Genomic DNA, 20483 nt, shown 5'->3' with positions numbered 1-20483 from the left:
GCTTTCTACAGGTTGATAAACTTCATCAAATATTTGTTACCTTTATACAGAGAGATATTACTCCACAACTTGGGTTATTTCTAGAAATTGTACCCCTTCACTTCTGTACCTTTGATACTGATTATGTGGGATGTGTCATGTCTTACTTGCCCCAAAGCCTACTTTCAATTAAATGAAATATTTGGGATTTGGGATTTCATTTACCATTTTGATAGCAAAATTTAGAATATAATTAAGATTGACTATAGTATTTCTGAGCTCGAGATCTCATTTTTCTGTAATGTGTAAATCCTATCAGTCCCATGCAGGTTGAAAGCTTAAGTGTTTTACAGATTCTAAAAGTATTGTCTGTTGAGCTGCATTTAGCCACTTTTGAAGTACTGCTAATAAAACATTCTCTGGTTCTGCATTACAAGCAAGGAAGCACTGATTTGGAGAGAAGTTCTTGAAGATATGCTGTACTGTTCATAGCTCTGAGGTACTATGGTACAGAAATTTCTTTAATTTTCTGCTCCTTCATACCCATCCCTAACAAAATGTTTTGTTGAAGGCTTAAATTAATAATATTACAACAATAAAATTCACAGCTATTGTTCAGGTCTTCATTCAGTTGCTTTCTGTCCTGAGTACTTCCGGACTTGATAAAGGATAAAATTGTTTCCCCACACTGGTGTGGCAAAAAAGAGCACTCTGATCACATATGCTAACAGATTGGTTTAAAGACACACCTCTCAAAAACAGTAGATACAGAAAAAGTGAAAATAATAGTTCAGTGAAAAACATAGAAGTTGTTGATATTAAGAAACAAGAAGAAATGTAAAGAGTTCCATCAGGAGGTCCATATGCTTGTCTTTAATGAATGTGTGGTTTTGTCTTACTTTGAATCATCTGTCTATAAAGGAAAGAAGCAACCAAAACACAACTTTTTTGTCATGAACAGAGAAATATCTTTGAGCTTTATGCACACATACCTTTGAAAATGTCTTTTTAATCCACAGTTCTAATTTGGCTTGGACTTAGTCTTTGGTGACACATTTTGAGTTAGAAATAAACATACACACACACACATATATAAGCTCAGTACTAGCTGAAAATTATTTTATTGCTGGTTTATGTGAGATGAATCCAGTTCTTGAAAAACACCACTGTAATGAATGGAAAACTATTCAATTTTATTATTTTCAGCAAAAGAACATTTTCTGAGCCCAGTAAGTCCTTCTCCAGCCACATCATTTAGAAAGGCGGCCCCATTAACACACATGATACTGGGTGTTCATGTATGAGCAAAGCCTACTACTATTGTTAGTGCTCCGTCAAACAAAAGGCGATTAACTGCTGAGAGTCCCAGACTGGAAAATGCAATGTTAATGTCCATTTCCCTTTCATTATTATTGTAAGCAGGCGCATTCTGTAATGGGGCTCTATAGGGAAAAAAGTTGCCTTCCCAAATCCCATTAGCTCTGCTCAGAACTGCTGCATTGCGGATACACGTATGCCTGCAGCCCATGCCTTTGGACCGGGGCATCACCCTGTGGTCTTTAGCAATTATAACCAACACTTAACTTGTATGATTGCCTCTTCAGCTCCTACAAGCCAACAGATTATGGCTAAAATTCTCCTCTGAAGGCATGAAAAGGCAATTATAAAAATGTGGGAATAACAAAGCATTTATCAGAACTCTGTGCTGTAGTGTATGATTGGAATGGTCGTATGTAACCTTTATTTTTCCTCCCTATTGGCTATATTGTCCATGCTGTCACAGGAATCCACATTCAGAGGATACATAATGCACTGAATGCTCCACGGTGACATTGCAGTCATCACTAAGAGACAGACCCTGAAAGTTTTGTAAGATTGTCACTGAATTCCTGATGCTGGGCCCAGGTGTGCCTGGTGTTTAGGCCAACGCCTAGGGAAAATTCCATCAAACAAACTGCTGTCTTGAGCTAAACAGTAGAAACTATTAATGTTAAATGTGAGAATTTAGAAGTGAATTTTGTTTTAGGAAATACAGAAACATGCCTATGCATTTAGTAGTTTTTGAATGCTCAGAGATTAAACGGTGAGAAAAAGATCAAGTCCTTACTGTTATCAGCACAGGGAGTGTAGTATGCCATTAATTTACCAGATTGAGAGGGCTTTCAGAATTTCTGTCTTGTCAACCAACTTTGCTACCTTGGGTACAGAAATCATCCAAAGTCACCCAGAAATCAGGAACCATGTCTCCCACCTGGCATCTATTTTGGGTCAAGAGGCTACAGAACTTGACTTCCAGGGTTCTTGGAAATATGTGGCCTCTCTGAGCATCCATCGCCCCTCTCATGAAATAATAATCAAAATAATATATTCACACAGATACTTTAGGAGTTAAATAATTAATGTTTTGAGTAGCTTAATGCAAAAGCACTTTGTATGATTAAGTACCGCTTTAATTAATTAGTTTAGGAATTTGATAATGTTCTTTGTGGGCTCCTGCAGCGTTTCGTTTAGAAGAATGCTGTTTGGTCTTCCTATGGGAGTATGCAGGACAGTGCACCTAGGACACAACCACAGACCTTGTCTCTGTCCCTCCAAATGAAAGAAGACTCACTGTCTGCTGGAGAAGTTAAATTTCTTTGTATCTTTTCCTTCAGATAGCTCCTTACCAAATCTGAGTTACTATGCTGGGGTGGGATTTTTTTATTTTTTTCTCTGAAAGTATTAATTGGAAGGGCTTACATTAAAATGTTGGAACCCCAAGTAAGTATTGGTACTGTTCAACAGGACTGTGTGCATAGAATCACAGAATGGTTTGAGTTAGAAGGGACCTTACAGATTATCTCATTCCAACTCCCTGCCATGGGCAAGGACACCTCTCACCAAACCAGGTTGCTCAAAGCCTCATCCAACCTGGCCTTGAACACTTCCAGGGATGGGGCATCCACAGCTTCTGTGGGCAACCTGTGCCAGTGCCTCACCACCCTCATCATAAAAAAAATAAAATAAAAAAATTCTTCCTTATGTCCAGTCTAAATCTACCCTCTTTCAGTTTGAAACCATTATCCCTTGTCCTGTCACTGCAGGCCCTGGTAAAAAGTCTCCATCTTCCTTATCAGACACCTTCAAGTACTGAAAGGCCATGATTTAATAGCAACTGCCTGTTTTCCTAACACTCCTCTTGATCCTTGGGACAAATAGGTCAGATACATTTTTTAAATTATCCATGCTATTATACTTGATGTTTGATATCCTGAAATATGAGCTTGGGGTGATTCTAGCAGGTCTTCTCAGCTGGTTCACTGTAGGCAGTTTGCAGTTTGCACTATGTGGGAGATGTCAAAGGGACACAGTGAGAGTCAGGCCAAGTGCCTAAATTCCCATCTCACTGCAGAAATAAAAATAGTTATATGTGGTTGTGCAAATTCATACACCCAAACAGTAATGGCTTCATTTTCCAAGCTGCTCTTCCCACTGAATATTACAGATAAAGCACTCTTTATTTAGAAATGCAATTCTGACTGTTATGGGTATAATGGCTAGTAATGATGCCAATGGCAAGCATGGAGCACTTGCCTTTCACATTTCAGGAGGAAAAAAAAAATAATTCTTTTACAAACTTATCTGTTCTTCAATAAATGACAGAATTGCAATCTTTTCATATGATAAAACCAAATAATCCAGGTTCATGCTAGGCACAGGTTTCTGAGACGGCATCCTTCAATTTTAGGGCCAAATGTACATTTGAGTGGGAAAGATAGATGGGGAAGTACGTTTTTGGGTGAGGAAATAGTGTCTGCCCTGTTTTTTTCTTCTTCACCTTGAAGTGAGAAGAGAGGAGATCATTTTATGGTACAGTGCAGATGTATCTCTTCTTCCAAACTGATAAGCCTTTACAACGATATTGATCTGCACGTTGAGACCACCATGCTTACAAATGCCTTGAATATTTAAGGAATTTTAGCCAGAGAGATAGTTTCCCAATGTCTCAACACATCTGCTGTCTAGCTGTAGGTGGACAGTCGCCTCTGAGTGCTTTAGCCTATTCATCTATGCAAATGCTGAAACTCAGATTCACTTTTAACTTTCCTCCACTTTGCATCAGTTCATGTGCTCTCAGTTTCCCTTGCTAGCTTCCAGCCTGGTGGCTAGCACGGTGGAGTCTGTTTCCAGATTGTGGCTTCTAGATGCTATGGAAACAGAAATAAATATTTTCAACATTTTCTTTTTTTTTTTTTTTGTATTTCAGATTATGTAAGTGCACCAGTAACAATGCATGGCAAAGGGAGTGCAGTAATTGAATGTGCTGTGAGAGCTTACTCTTTGTTGCTTAGCAATTAAATGTATGCACGTAGCAGCAGCACTGACAAAAATGCTAATAAAAGGTGACAAGTTATATCTCCTGAAAAAAATTACACAATTAAGTAAAAAAATCTTTGACAAGATACCAGAGCAGCAGCAAATGGTACATACTGATAGATCTTGTCCCTCCTGAAGGCAAGATCTTCAGGTACTGGCCACTAGAGGGGCTGAGATGATGGGAATAGAAGGGATTCACATTTATAGCATGGGCTACAGACACACAGTTGTGCAAACATGGTAAGGCTTTTTGTTATTGTTGTTGTTGTTCCTTTATTATTTGTATATATTTTTTCTCTGTAAAACGTCTAGAAACATGTTCTGTTTTCTCTGTTTCATTTTTTTCTCCTTGATGTTCAGGTTTGCCGATTTTTCAGAGCATCTCTTTCAACCGAATTTCTGACTTTCCTAGCAGATCCTTGAGTCACAGTAAAAGATTTGATTTATATAACATGATGCAACCTGTCGTCTTAGTGTAAATAGATTTATCTATAAAACTGCGTCTTTCATAGTACCAAACTGCTCCATTTGTTTTCTTAATTTAGGGCAAAAACGAAGCAGAGGAACTGCATTGTAGGCTGTAATTCTCAAAAAAAGCCCAGCATTTACAGACTCCTTTCTTTCTGTGATTTGTATGTTTAACCTTTCACTCCTCTCTCATCCTTAGTCTCCTTCAAAAATCTCTTGTCACCTGGATTTTGCTCAGGAAGTACACTGCTACTTGGACCGGTTAATACTTATTAAAACACTTGCTTTGCTGTGGGTATAGTGGTCAGGGTTATATTGGAGCTTTTTCCAAAACAGCTTGACACACTGTTGCATGAAATTCCTTTCACTACATTGAGTAAAGGAATTGCTTACGGGCTGGAAATAATTGCTCTTAAAGAGTTTGTTAATGTCTGTGGTATTTAGCAAATATTAGTTACATGCAGGATTTGAAGAGTTTTGTTTTCTTCTAGCAATTCTTTCTTCCTTTTTTTTTTTTTTTTTTTTTTTTTTTTAGAGCTTTCCTTCATTAGCTTTCAGCTCACCATAGTGCTGATTCTGCATTTGACAATCTGCCTGCATAGTGAATTGCAGGATCTGGGCCCAATTTTGATCTATTTATATTATAGTCCATTTCATTTTAACTGAATGCAAGTACTAATTTGGCCATACTTGCTTTCAGTGTTATCTCAAGTTGTGCCAAATCATCAGACAGTCCATTTGGAGTTTGGCGGGCTTTGCTGAAACTCCTGCATTTCTGGTCAAGTGCTATTGAAAAATACTTCTATTTATCAAACAAAAGTAGCCTACCTCTTGGCTTGGTTCGGCAATCCTAATTTCCTATTCCATGAATTAGAAAGTAAGATACTACAGACCCTGAATCAGTGCAGATCAGATTGTATTCTGTGTAAATAATATGAATTAAACTAGTTTTAATTCAAGTACTATACATCTTAAGAAAAAAAAATGAAAACATACAGTAAAAATAATGATGGCAAACTGAAATGTTACTGGTCTCCTCTTCCCTGGCTTCTTTGTAAGTGTATTGATAGAAGAGTAATTGAGATAACTCCACAGAGAACAGTGCTGTTGTATGATACAAACAGCTAAAGGCTATTTGGAGAGATTTTTCTGACTAGTCAAGTTCATGTTCGCTTCATTTCTTAAGTTTTCCCCAAAAAAGGATTTTTTCAGCATGTGTTAAGCAGGTAGAAATTATCCTATACAGATGAAATTGTACCTAGACCCCAAGACAGCTAGGGTAGATATATCAGAAAGCAAGGTAGAAAGACAGTAAAAGTGCAACAGATTGTTGTGCTAAAATATTCTGTGTGCATTTGGTTGTGATCTTTTTAATGAGATGGTTTACAACTTGTTCAGGACATTGAATCAAACATCCAGAAAAGGAAAGATATGACTCCACTGGGTTGATATAAAAACAAATTTCCCTGATTTCTCTCTTCCCTCTTCCCCCTACTCTAGTAAATGTTATCTTGGCAAAATGTGCTCTGAGTGAATCAGTTTGATTTGTGAAATACTCTTCTCCGAAGGCTGCATTTAGAAAACTACTTCCAAATAAGTGTATGCTATCCAAAAGTATCAGAAATATTTCAAGCCTTAGAAATAGTTTTTAAAACATATTTACATATTTCTTTCTTCCCATATTACATGCAATGACATGCAAATACGGTTTGTGCATGTGTGTATTTACATATATGTGTGTGCGTATGGGATAGCATATGAAAAAGCAAATACTTTTTAGAAATGTCTATTTAAATGTCTGCCTGGAAATGCATGCAGTATGTTCTTTTTTAAGTAGCCTCCTCCTGGTGGTACCTTCACTGAGATTCTCACCAGTTCCCATGTAGTGTTCTGTAAATACCCTGTGAGAATGACTAGCAAGGAGGATGATCTTGCATAACAGGCAGCTGACTAATTTAGACCAAGAACACTGATCTACAATGACTGAAATAGTCTCAGTCTTGTTTCATTTTTGACATTTGAAGTTTTAGCATTACACTCTATACCTCTGTAGTTCGGTCTGCGGAAGTCACTGCTCATATATTCAACCATTTTCAGGTAGAACAAGAAAGGGATAAACCATTCTAAATATCAAAGAAAGGGCAGGATTTTGTGTGTTGTGTATGTTCCTGACACACAGAGAGGGCCAGGTAACATTTATGTAAATGACTCTACCCTATACCACTTCTTTAGATAAGTACCATAGTAGATCATCTTATCCATCTTTCTGAGCCCTCTGTATTTTTTTACTTTGCCCTCTGTATTTTATTCACCTTTCACTGTACCTTGACCTAAGCTGTTCTTCTCTTTTATCCAACTAGATTAATTCAGGTTTTAACAAAGAGACTGCAAAGAGACTGCAAAAAACAAACTTTGCTGTCTATCTCTCACCTGCATCTTCTTCAGTTTTGGACCACGCGTGTAAAGGCTGGGGCAGTGAGGTGTGTTTGTGAGGTGGTGCCACCTCTGTGGCCATCTATCCCACTGAGTTTGGAGACACTACTTTCAGTGCAGCTCTGACAGAGGCTGCAAAGAGGCAGGACTTGCCTGAGCACTGGCTTGGTCTGGGCCTGAAGCCAAGGGATGAAGCTGAGATGGAACATGAGTCCTATGAGGGAACTGGGTTTGTTTAGTCTAGAGAAGAGGAGGCTCAGGGGAGACCTTATTGCTCTCTACAGCTACCTGAAAAGAAGGTGTGGGGAGCTGGGGGTTGGCCTCTTCTCACAGATAACCAGTGATAGGACTAGAGGGAATGGCCTCAAGTTGTGCCAGGGGAGGTTCAGGTTGGAAATTCGGAAACATTTCTTCTCAGAAGGAGTAGTCAGACAATGGAATGGGTTGCTCAGGGAGGTGGTGGAGTCACTGTCCCTGGGGGTATTTAAGGAAAGGTTGGACATGGTTTAGTGGATGACATTGGTAGTAGGGTGATGGGTTGACCAGATGATCTTGGAGGTCTTTTCCAACCTTAGTGATTCTATCACTGTATGGCAAGGTGGGAATGTTTTTGAGTGAAAATGACTGATGATCAGTATAGCTGCTTGGAGGTCCACTCTGGTGTTTCCATGGGATTGATACCCATCTCTTGCCATAGGTGTTTATACAGATTCAGTGCCATTGAGTAATATGTAGTATTTACATAACCATCTGAGTCCACTGGGTGACTGAAATTTCTTTGCCACCATTGACTCTGCTCTTCATCCATAATCTTGAACTTTTGTTAGAAAAGACCTTATAAATCTTCAGATGCACCAATCTACATTTGATACACAAAAAGCCATACATCTTATATTCCTTGCTACCATAAAAATGTGACTCATCACTGCAACTAATTTTGTTTTGAGAAATAGTGAACTGCATCAGAATTCCTAAGGTAGGAAGAAGTCAGGGAAGAAATGACTGTGTAGTTTACTAGATTTGTTTTAAGTGATGGTTTCTAAAATCTGAATTCCTTAAAAATATAAGAAAAGAGTAGCCAGGAAAAGGAGCAGTCATCTGTGTTTTTTTTTTTTCTTTTTCCTTTTTCTCTCTCTTTTTTTTTTTTAATTTTTTCTTATTTTTCTCCCAAGCATGTCTTGCACACAGTCATGAGCTCAGCAGTTTTAATCTTAAATTGGTTCACAGCAACTGCTTATACCTAGCTTACAGAATATGTCGTTATCAAAAAGGAAAACTTGCCTGAGTTGAAATTTTCTTTCTCACTAACAAACACAAGAAGGAAGTGATGGGTAAAATTTAAAACACTATTGTATAATAAATGAGTAATCAGAGGAAATTTAATGCATGGACAACAATCTCACTGTTCTGTTGCTCAGATACGCAGCTTGCCTGAATCTAAATATATTGATTTATAAAAGGTGCGTATTTGGTGATACATATCCTGTATGCCTGCAAAACAGTGAAGAAGAATATTGATATAACTGGTTGGCTAAATAAATAAGCCCTTAAATAAGCCCTTATAGGAGTATAGCAAGTTACTATGGGGTTAAGCTTTTAAAATTACACGGTGGTACAGGTTGGGGCCTGCAACAGGGAGAAAGGGGTGTTCAGAGACATCTACTCAAGGGCTTTGTAAGTCCTGATCAGTGCAGAAGAAAAGCTCCATGGTGAGAATAGCCTGGCACACAGCTCACATCATGGCAATGAAGAGGATGAAGTTAAACTTCCATATTAGCTTTTTTGAAGAGTGGGATTTAATGCTCTCAGGATTGTCAGCCTCCTTAAAAGTCTCCATGTGTGTTCCTGGAGATATTTGTTCACTGATTGATAGAAAAAAAGAGAATTGTTCTTTGTTATTAATGAAAGTCTTTGCAACAGAAAGGATTATAAACATCCTCTTCGATAATCTCAGCATTTTAAAACATTTCTTTATCTTGATATTAACTACTGATGCTCATTTTGCTACTGAATATAGATGTCTTTATGAATATACTAATGAGAAATAGGTTGGCTGCCTATTTCTTCAGGGACACAAGTGGTAAGGAGTTCACAAGCCTTTTGCCTTCGGGCCCCATGCAGTTCCCCAGGGTGGGAGTAGCCTTCAACCTCTGGCATTTTATGGATGCTGCAAAATCGCGGTAGCAGGCTCAGTATTGGAGACCACTCAAACGAAGAGGTGGGTTTCAGGGAAAGCTGGGTTTTATTTTTGGCTGCTCAGACTTTGCAGAAGGTGAGGCAGCTGAGGTTTGAGGTTAGCCTGTGTGTTCCCACTGGAGACTGCTGCCAAAGGAGCAGCGCTTGGAGTGCTGTTGGGAGTATGCGCTGACCTGTGGATAAATAAAAGACATTAGAAATGCAATTATGCCATTAGAACAGCGGAGGGAATAGTTGCCCTCTAGATGGAGCTGTGCCCTTGTGTTATAACGGAGTTGACTCTAAGCGTGAGGATTAAAGAAGAAATCTTTCTTCTGGAGGGCTGGGTGGCAGAGCCCTGTTGCCAGCGGATGCCCTGCTCAAGCGTGACATAGGAGAGCAGTTGCAGACTTCCCTCTGCCTCTCATATGGATATGGGTATGGTAGAGCAGGCTGTAGGACAGATTTCTCTGCTAATAGCAAAGCCTTTTATCCCAGCTCCCACCCCTAGCTGTTTTCTCTCAGGCTTCCTGTTCTCCCCTCTCCTTGTTCACTTCTTGCAGGTCACTTTGTCTCGTAGCATCTTCCAGGCCCACAAAAGCTGCCATTTCCTCAGCATCCTCACTGTCTACTTAAATCTAGCTGCCAGCTGTGTACTGTATGATAATGTCTTTTTAATAGCTGTATTTTCTTTGTACTATGTACTCAATTGCTGTGATTGTGAATGGGCACTGTATTTGCCTGTGCTTTATTTAGGTAAAGTGAGGGCATATCTTCTGTGTGCTTATAACTTCACTTGGAATGCTTTCTAAAGCATAGCTCACAGCTTTATAGGACATTTCATTGCTATATTGGATTGAATTAATCTGAACAAGGTCTGTATTTGCCTTAAATATTGTCTTATTATAGTTTAGCTTGTTCATGGAGTAGGATATTCTGTCATTTCTGGTCCCTATCTAGTAGTGTTGTAGCCGAACCCCTATATTAAGCCATTTTTAGGGCTGACCACTTAGGTTCCCAAACAGCCAGGGCTGTGAATTTTCATTGTGCTGGGTATGTGTGTTTCTGAAGAGAAGAAACTGTGCTTATGTGCCAGCCAGCCTGTAACATATTTTAAGTAGCATGATGTGACGTACTTAATGGGTAGTATACAGAGGTCACTTTATGTTTTTTTGTCATTTCTCCCAGGAAAGAAGCTGGTAGCACAAGTATGCAGGCAATAATAACAGAAAACAGCTTAAAAGTCAGAGCAGCACTCTACTAATAAGTATAAGCCTTTTGGGAAACTCTCCTTCCACAATTACCCAGCTTTTGTAAACTCCCACTAAACTGCTATTCTATTTTTGCTGAAGCCTGGACACAAGTCCACTTATTTAGTAAGACTTCATCAGAAGGAAAGCATTTTTCACATTCTCATTATTATTACAACAATTTTCTTCAATATCATTCAAACCAGTTTCTATTACTTAGGTAGATACTGATGACTTCTACTGAAGGCATAAAGTAGTTGTGACATCTTTGTCCTTGGAGACTAGAGATTTCAGGCCATAGATTAAACTCTTTTAAACCAGCAGCTAAGCTCTATGATTTTCCAGGAAGTACCTTCCTCCCACTTTAATGTATGAATTATGTATGCCATGAATGGAAATTATGAAAAGGTGACCACTGGTGGTTTGTTGTTTCATGTGACACCTAATGCATCGCCCAAAGTCTTTTATTCTGAAACCAAGGGATTACAGGAAAAGTTTTTGTTTTTCTATTGGAATAAGAAAGTAATGGTATGACAGACAGTATTCTTGTTTCTTACAGGTTGGAAATAGAATCATAGAATCATAGAGTGGTTTGGGTTGGAAGGGACCTTAAAGATCAACCAGTTCAGCCAGGAACACCTCCCACCAGACCAGGTTGCTCAAAGCCCCATCCAGCTTGGCCTTGAGCACCTCCAGGGATGGGGCATCCACAGCTTCTCTGGGCAACTTGTGCCAGTGCCTCACCACCCTGTGAGGAAGAAATCTGATCTGAGTACACCCTACCTGCTCAAAACTCAACATCAATTGCGTTTTGCATATCCACCTTGTAAGAGAGTGTGTGATTATGGGAAAGCTCTGTTTGTGGCTGTCTGAGGTAGTGTTGTCTCAGTATTTGTGGCTGGCAGAGCTAGAAGAAATTAAGTGTAATTGGGTGTTGTTAGGGATTGTAGATCCTGTATGAACCAGAGCTATAGTCCGGTGCAATTCCTGCTGATGATTTCAAGCATTCTGCCTGAATTTTCTGTTGCCAGTGAGCACTCTGTGCTTCCTGTAAAAGAGGGAAAGGTTCACAATGAGACCTTCGCAGAGGACCTCATTGAGGATATGAAGAGTAATATTAAGAGCTTTCACCTAAAGTGATCATCAGCGAAATGAGATAGAGGGGAAATGAAGGGAAATAGCTGAACTGATAAAGAGAGCATTGATCCACCTCTGCCAGACGAGTCACCTGGTGACTAAAGGCAACTAGCTGTGAGGAGGTATTGAGGGGAAGAGAAGAGGAATGAGTTACCTGGGTGTAGCAGGAGTGGGGACGGTGCTTCAGGCAGCTTTGCAGAGTAACAGACAATAGCAGTGAGCAAAATCTCCTAGTATGCTGGGAGGAACTTGAGTAGAAAGCTACCAGCAGTAAAAGAATAGAAGTAGGAAATGGGGTTTAATGGCTTTATGGTATACCAAATAACAATAAATTCAGGAAATGCAAGGCTTAGCCAGCTTGGTATTTATGTAAGAACACTTGATAGGAAGAAGCATGCTGATTGCTATAAAATAAAGCAAAACCAAAAAAAAAAAAAATTGTTTTACGTGTAGCTATTTTTTATTCCATCGGACAGGGAATCTAATCAGGGAAGACCAACTTTTAATTTTCTTAGAAACAGAAAGATTTACAACAATGCTAAGTGTATTCCTCTGAATTTGGCTGGCTTGGTCCCCAGCTAATGCTTCTCATCTGGCACCCGCTGTAGCATTTTCTGGGTTTCAGCGTTGCACTGGCCAGGAGCAGCGAGCTACTCCGCACACGCTGCTGAAGCTGCTGCCTAATGAAGCATTCCCACCGCAAGGTTTCTGCTGCAGTAATTGTCCCCATACCCAGATGTGTAATAATGTGCTTCAGCTAAGGGTCTCAGCTTAAAAAGGTAAAAGCAGCACAGCTAAAAGGCTGATAAACCAAAGATATTTTTTTCTCCTGTCTGAATAATTTTGGTGCATTTGGTGAATTTTAATGCTTATGGAAATGAAAGATTTTATTGGAGGCAAAGCAAGTGTAGGCAGTAACCATAGTGACTTCTACACATAGAAGCTTTGCCAGTGTGCTTCAGTTCTAGTCTGCAAAATCCTAGTTATCAAACATTTGTAGGGTCTTATTGGGCAATTACAATGAAGGGTTGATGCAGGGGGGTCATTGTCCTTTACATAAAGAGCTACAGCCACAGAAACACAGTGGTCTTCTGCCAAGCTCCTCACTGAGGTCACACCTGAATTATGAAAGCGTCAAAGGTTGCCGCTGTGAATATTAATGTTATTGCAGATGCTTTTCCTTTGCGTCCTGGCAGGGTTAAATAATCTATACCTGCTTTTTTGTCGTATTGTTCCCTGGCCCTCAGCCACGCTTAAGGAAGACTTAAGGTGGACAGTTGTATGGTAAAATGCTTTCCTGAGCTGTTGCTAGAGGATTTTACCTCTTGTTCCTAACCACTGTTAATAAGAAGCCTTGAGTCCATTGTCTTTCTGCAATAAATGTGAAACTTAATAGGAATAGTCTATTGAAAGCATATTTCTTCTATTTTGTTTGCTGTGTCAGAAATAACTTTACTATTTTTAGTAGACCTGCTAAACAGTTCTTTCACTGCACATTTGAACAGTCACAGCTTATGCTAGAAGCCTCTGAAGCCTCTGAATTTATTCAAGATTATAAAAAAATAAAATAAAATTTGTGGTACGGGTCATCCTGAAAACTTTGTTTTGGGGTGGGAGCAAGGTTCCCTGCAATGACAATGTAGGCTGGTTGGGGAGGTGGAAGATCTAATTGCTATTATGTCAAATTACCATGCATTTCAGTATCGAATATTGAAATACTGAATACTGTATATAATTTCATGAAAGTATTCTGGAGTTTCCTTCATAACAAAAATGTAGTTTCCCTATCCCATGTTGTGAATATATATTTTCCCCCAAAAGAAACATTTAAAACAATTCATTTTATTTTCTAAAGGAAAAGGCAGTCGTTGATAAAATAGGCCTCTTAAATACTGTGAGAAGTCAGTGAACACTATTGATTATTTTTATGTTGTCATATACACAGCTGTTTACCTTTATTACTTCAGGTTAACACAGAAGATTGAAGGGTATTTGTATCAGAATGTTATTTTTAATGCATATTGTGGGACCCAGTGCACCACATTTCCTCCCATAACCATTGTACCATGTTTTTTATATCTAGCTTAGGTTTGACACTGGGGAAAACTCATTTAAGCAATGTAGGTTTTTCTGCCTTTGAAACGTTTGCCGGTGATATGCAGATACTTTAAAGTTTGACTTCTCAAATTTATAGGGAATGAAAACAGCATTTTGTCAAGCTATTGCATATATTCAGTATGAAGCAGGGCCTCAGAAGAAAAGCCATTTAAGAGGGCTTTGTAAAACAGTCAGAAGCAGCCCTTGCTTTGAAGACCTCTCAGTTTATTTAAACAAAACTAAAAATCTTTCTTTTCCCGTTTCAATTTCAAGTGGATGTGCCAAGGCATTGTTGTGTGAACTGTTTTCTTGAGGTTTAATGTGCTCTTCTGAGATGCTCAAAAACAGGGACAAAAATACTGAGCCCTACATATTATTTTTTTCCTAAGAGCTAAATCATTCCATCTCACTTAACTAATGTATTGATTGCCTTTATCGAGTCCATAATAGTTCTGAGTTTATGAGCTGTGAGGCCTGGAAATGGATTAGTGCCAGTGTCTGCGATGAGATATGGCCAGAAGACAACTATTTTGTCTCATGGCGACTTTTGCGGTTACAGAACTTGACTTTATTTCACCTTCAGAAGAAAGTTTGTCATCTCAGATCACTGTGTATCAGCTTGAACAAGGACCTGAACGTGATGTCAATCCGTACAGTATGTTGCCACTTGAAAAGCCCAAACTCTGGTGCTCTAGCACATGTTTAACCTTAGCCATACATAGTAATCATATTTGCATGCTGGAGGTAAGGATGATGTGAAGAGTCATGTTTACACACGACCTGCTGTGTAACCCTACTGGCCGTGACCCAGAGCTGGTGCTTCCACAGGAGACCCATGGGCAGGAGGCTCCTCTGGCCATTCAGGGCCTTGAGAAAGCCTTTCAGCTCTGCAGCTGTGGACGTACATTTCTATTCCACTTCCTCAAAGCCTTGTTTATCTGCTTTTGCTTTTCCCTGATTCTTTCTCCTTGGTTTCTTACACAAAGCTCGCTCTCTAAGTCATACTCTTCATATTCCTTGTGCTACAGCATCAGAACCTCTTTTTCTCTGCAAGAAGTTGTTCAGCTGGTATTATAAGTGTTAATTTTTTTTTTTCTTTATTATAACATAAAAACAATTGAACTCAAGAGAGGTAAGCAGAGGAATTCTTTTTCACCATTGTTTCTAGGACTTTTTGGCTTCAAACTGTATGACAGGGTGAGATCTCAACCAGGAGCTTGGTTCTGGAGGCTCTGCTGCTTACCAATATCTTATCAATTCTACTTCTTAGAGTGCCATCTCCAATCTTGTCATCAAACCTACTGTTTGCTCCTAAAAAACGCTAGGAATGTAAAAAATGCAGAAACTGACATGTAAACATTGTCTTGCATCACCCCTTATTGGGGGATTTTTCACAAAAAGTCCTGCTCACAGCTGCATCTTCCACCCAGGTGATATCAGAAGAATACAAAGAATTTCTAACATCCTAACCTGCAATAAACTTTTTACATGTCACAGATTTATGATCACCTTTGCTGGTCAGTATTAGGACCATTCTAGATTTCTACAGGATTGAGGTCTCTGTAAGAAGACATTAAGCAGCATTTTGCACAAATGATTGGGCCATAAATGTTTCAATACAATTCTATTTCAGAACAGTGGGGACTTATACCAAGGAGACGGTGACTTAGTAAACTGCACAGTTTCAAAAGGAAAATTGCATCAGACAATTTTTTATCAATTTCTTCCAATCTCCCAAATGATGGTGATTTATATAGGAGGGTCAATAGATGCAAAGTATGGTAGTTACCCTATCGATCAAAAACTGGGCTATCTTGGCTTTGAAAAAGAAAGGAAAGCCCCCCTTAAATATTTTAAATAATTGTGATCTCAATTATTTTATTATCGATATGGACATTAAAATTATGTATTTTCCCATTAGAAAATGTCATTTTTCACTTTCTAGATATTTTTTACACCTGTATTTCTAATGGAGTGTGAAATTAAAATGAACATTCATGTTTTCTTTGAGGTACCAGCACTGCAGCTGGTGGTATAGAAATGAGCTTATGAACAGAGGTTTTTTTCTGATTATTTTGTCTGTTAAGCAACAACATATTGGGATTGATATTCCTAAGAATTCATTTAGATCTGATATTGACAATAGGTATTTCTAGATTTTGTTGGGTAATAGGATTTTGACAAGTAATTAAAACCCATAGATTGTTCTTCACATCGTTATTATATTATGCCAAATTGCATTTGGCTTTAAGAGGTTGAAATCCCCCTTTGGAGTTTTCTGTGGCCTTGTTGAAAAGCCATAGTGATGAATCTCAGAGAGATTTAAGGAAGAATGTTTGCTTAGGTACAGCAATGCATCTTGTAGTAATGTCTGTCCAATGTGCCATGTCACTTAGGTTCAAATACTCAAGAGGTTTTAGGCACAATAGACCTAGCTATAAGAAGGAGGATTCACATTTTAGCTTTTAGTGTTTCTGATCCTGACTGCAAATATTAGAAAAGGATAGCAGATTAAACTTTCCTTGTCCAAGAGCCTTGTTTAATTTTCCTGTTTGTTTGCCATAGAAATGAGTGGAGGTGCAAGTTCTTATGAGGCTTTTCTTTGTCTTAGTTTGCATGTTCCTCATTAATTGACACAAACAAGGGCAGATCTTACTAACACAATTAAAGGAAGCATCGCACAAACTGCAGTAACTGTTGTCCTACTCCATGTCTGCAAAAGGATGACACATAAGATACACTTTTTATTGGCATTGATTGTTGGTAGTCTGCAGTTTAAAGAGGAAGGCATTGCAATTTTTTCAGTATAATTTTTGATCATCTCCATGTTTTCCCACTAGTTAATATATGCCACAGTGACACTGGAGATGGCAGGGTTTCTTGCTACTCAAATAAGCAGACAAAGCTTATTTAACTGAAGCAGTTTCTTCCGTCTCTTCTTTGAAGATACTATCTACTAAAATATCAGTAGGTGTTTAGAAGCATGGTGCTAATGGTGATAATGCGAGAAGGTAACACCTTGCTGTCTCTTCCCTTTCAGAATGGAGTTTCGAAAATCCAGTGGTATTTTATTACTTGGGTCCCACTTCTCATTAGTGCAAGGTCTAAACATTTTAAACAAAGTCCTGTCTGCTTATTTTCTGCCCAGGTACGTGCAGATTGATAGACTGGCCCAAATGTCTGGAGAGATTTCATTTCCAAGTGTGCTGGAAAAGAATAAGCCTAATAAAAGGAAGACAGCAGGAAAGTAGGAATTTCAAAGGTAGTCCAACTTCTTTGTTAGGGTCTCAATTCTTTTGTTATGATCTCATATGAAAAGCAAAGGCATAGTGGCAGAACACTATCTTGTGTGGTCTGCAGTTTTGCCACATGTCCACTGGTTGCTTGCTTAACATTGGATGTTGTGGCTTACGGCAGTTTCCCCTGCACCCAGTTCAGCAGCTTTCCTTTCTCTAAAGTGACTCTTTTCAGTATAATCCTTAAGCCCATTCCTAAAATGAGAATATGTTTGGGGTATTTTCTCACAGTATCTTCCAACACAAATGGGAACAGCTTGGAAATCATGTCCCCATCTCTTTATTCCTATAAAGTCCAGGCGTCTTTAAGCAAAGATCAGAACCGTCAGGGTATCTTCCACTGGACCATGTTTAACATCCTGCTCTGTATGGGAAGGCCATTCTTGCTCATTACTGCATGTTTGATAAGCTCAAAACTAGGTTAATGAAGAGTAGCTCAGATGCTCAAAAATATACTGCTTTAAGAAAATTCATGCTTTCCTAGTAGGGTCTGGAAGAGCCTTGTAAGTCTTTGTACATTACCAAGAAAATCTGACAGTTGGCTTTTCCCAAGGCAGGACCGAGTTTGATGGAACAATGATGAATATTCTTTTAAGCTATTTTCTGCCTTTTTTTTCTCCTCACTCACATTTCATCATTTTTTATCTAGACAAGAGAGAAACTTCTGGACCATCAATCTCTGTTACGCTCTCACATGCTTCCACTTTCTAACCATTTCTTGTGTTATCTTTATCTTTTGTCATGAAAACATGTGGAAAATATTTATGCCATCTGGACATGCAGAGTATGTGCTTTTCTACTTACACCCAGTACTGAAATGAAGGGGTTATGATCCCCTGAGTCAAATCAACATTTATGGCATTGCCAAGACAGCCTATCTAGGGAGATCAGCTAGTGCTACCTTGAAGATGAGCAGGGTCAGGAGGGAGAAGGAAAGCACCTGCTCATGTCTCAACTGCTGTTTAGTCCTCTGAAGTAGTTTGCTCCATTGATTTTTGTCTCTGAGGAAGGAGTTCATCTCTTTAGGGTGTTTTCAGAAAATCCATTGACTTTTCTGTTTTGACAGCATAGCTTTGTCTTGAAGCTATGGATGCTGTGCTCATATTTTCCTTTCACCCCATCTAGACCTGATGTGAGTCACTGTGGCAGTACTGCTTTTATTATTAACGTTTACACTGCTTGCAGTTGGGACCCTCTCTATTTATCATACAGAAATTTAGCAGACGATGACCCCTGTCCCAAAGATGCTATGAAGTGAATGAAAGGTATTACAAGCACTGTGCTTGGTGGGCAAGCTGGATTTCAAGAAGTGGACCCTGTTGTGGTAGAACCACATCAGGCATACAGACAGGCATCACAGTTTCTGTGCTTTTAAACTTTAAAGTTTTCTGCCCCAAATCCCCAGCCTGACTGGGGTTCTAGTGAGTGTTGCCCGAACAGTAATATGGATGGATCATGTTATGCCTGTATAGTAAAAAGGAGTTGTTTGGATGCTGTGCTGTCTGTTCAAAGCAGGACTATGTAAACCAAGATTTGTGGAGATATAACATTGAAAAATGCTCTCATATTGTTTCTTTGAAACTGGGGGCTTTGTTTTGAAGTTCTTGCCAACTTCTGCCAAGAAAAATATTCAACACAAGATTCTTCAGCAATTTGCTTTAGCCACTAGGAGCAACTGAGTCCCTTGGGGAAAGGGTGGGGAAGCCAATGAACCCTGCATCACCTTAACCTCTCCTCAAAGCTCCATGTGCAGGCAGATGGAAATTAATTTCTGCTAATTGTATCGTAATATTTCCCAAATTCATGTATTTAATGGAATGATTTTTCTTATGAAAACAGTGATCTGGGAAATTAAATTCATGTATGATCCACCCAGTTAGAGCATGAAGCAAACCGGTCTAGGAGACTGGATTTCAAACAGTCTGAGGAGATTTTGTTACAGAGTTCATATTCCAAGCTACTGTGACAAGCAGTTGCTAATTCTAAAAATATTCCCTAAGAGTGGGCTAATTTGTGCATCACTGAAGCATCGGTCCTTTTTGCTGTCAGTGTATATTTTGCAGTTGCAAGGAAAGAGTATGTACAGTCCTTAGGATCTGCTAAAAGGAAATTGGCAGCTGCACTTCTTAACTGAGAGTGATTTTGTTCATATCTACCAGTAGCCTTGTGAGTGCATGAGGCATTTGAAAAGGTGCCACTGCTGTGTGGTTATGCTTTATTTGCCTTTACTACCTCTCCAGTTCCTTTTAAATGTATTTATTTATTTATTTGTAATGAGCTCCACCAGACAGGTTTACTGTTTCTCTTCATTTTCAGCTTTTTAGATGATTCTGCAGGTTTCGTGAGATCTCATCAGCAGAAGCTGCTGTAGATTGATGGGACCCCATCAACCACCCTGCCCACTCAATATTATAAAGATTTGTGTCGTCAGTGGTCATGACGTTTAGTAGGAAGTTGCCCATTTATGGATACTAGAGCAAATGATATCATCACAATAGGTGGCTCCTGTCTAAATAGGATCATTTGTGAAATGAGATTACAGGCATTTATCTGGGAAACAGGAGACAGAGGCACCTGCTTTATGTAATTGATATCCTGGGGAATTATTGTGTACAATAATCAAGAAAAATCTTCATTTCTAATTCTATTATGTGGGAAAAAAATATCTCTTTTTTCAGCCTGCATAAAACAAACCCCACTTCCACATGGAATAAGCTCCAGACCATGTTTTCTATTATGCTTGAATATATGGGACATGCATTGCAATCCTATGCTTGCCACACTGCTGCAGTATACTTGTTTTGCAGAGCTCTGTAGCAGGCTAGTCAAAGCTGTGACTAACCAGACCCTTGGATACGTACTCTAATCTCTGGCCTTTATTTTTACAATGAATGTGATTCGTTCTTTGATTGCATATTTTTCTGATCTGTGAGAAGCTTCATGCTCTGTATTTGGATGCTGACTGCAATACAGCAATAGTCTTTGATACGGTAAGTCAAAGATGACTCATTTCTTACTCTTGTGCCTTCAATTTATACTTTCTACAATACTATATCATCAGGTAGAAAATTATGTGTTAATTAATGTTGAAGTAGTTAATTTTCAACAGATGCTCTTCCCTTCCCTCCCCCCGGTACTTTGCACCATGTTTTTTTTTTTCCTCCTCATGAAAGCAGTAGGTTTGAACTGTCTTTAAGTAAAATACTCTTGTTCTATTATTTTTAATAATATATACAGTGTTTTGTCCTATTCTTTAATTTCAACAATGAAGAAGAAAATAGATCATACACAC

General features: G+C 38.9%; 1 protein-coding gene across 12 annotated transcripts in view; it reads left to right on the top strand.

The window, feature by feature from the left end:
• The window catches only part of DLGAP2 (DLG associated protein 2), a 471424-nt gene that overhangs the window by 117013 nt on the left and 333928 nt on the right, over positions 1–20483 (top strand). For 5 of the 12 annotated variants that reach the window (XM_027455142.3, XM_027455141.3, XM_027455139.3 and 2 more), the window contains exon 1: positions 19757–20181. The exons of the other annotated variants lie outside the window; for them this stretch is intronic. The gene's annotated coding sequence lies outside the window, so the exon portion shown is untranslated. Of the gene's footprint in view, positions 1–19756; positions 20182–20483 lie in introns of those variants that run through there. 12 annotated transcript variants of the gene reach the window in all.

This window comes from Anas platyrhynchos, chromosome 3, assembly GCF_047663525.1.
Source record: "Anas platyrhynchos isolate ZD024472 breed Pekin duck chromosome 3, IASCAAS_PekinDuck_T2T, whole genome shotgun sequence".
Classification (NCBI taxonomy): domain Eukaryota; kingdom Metazoa; phylum Chordata; class Aves; order Anseriformes; family Anatidae; genus Anas; species Anas platyrhynchos.
Note: the sequence above shows the minus strand (reverse complement) of the source record. Positions and strands in the feature narration are given on the sequence as shown.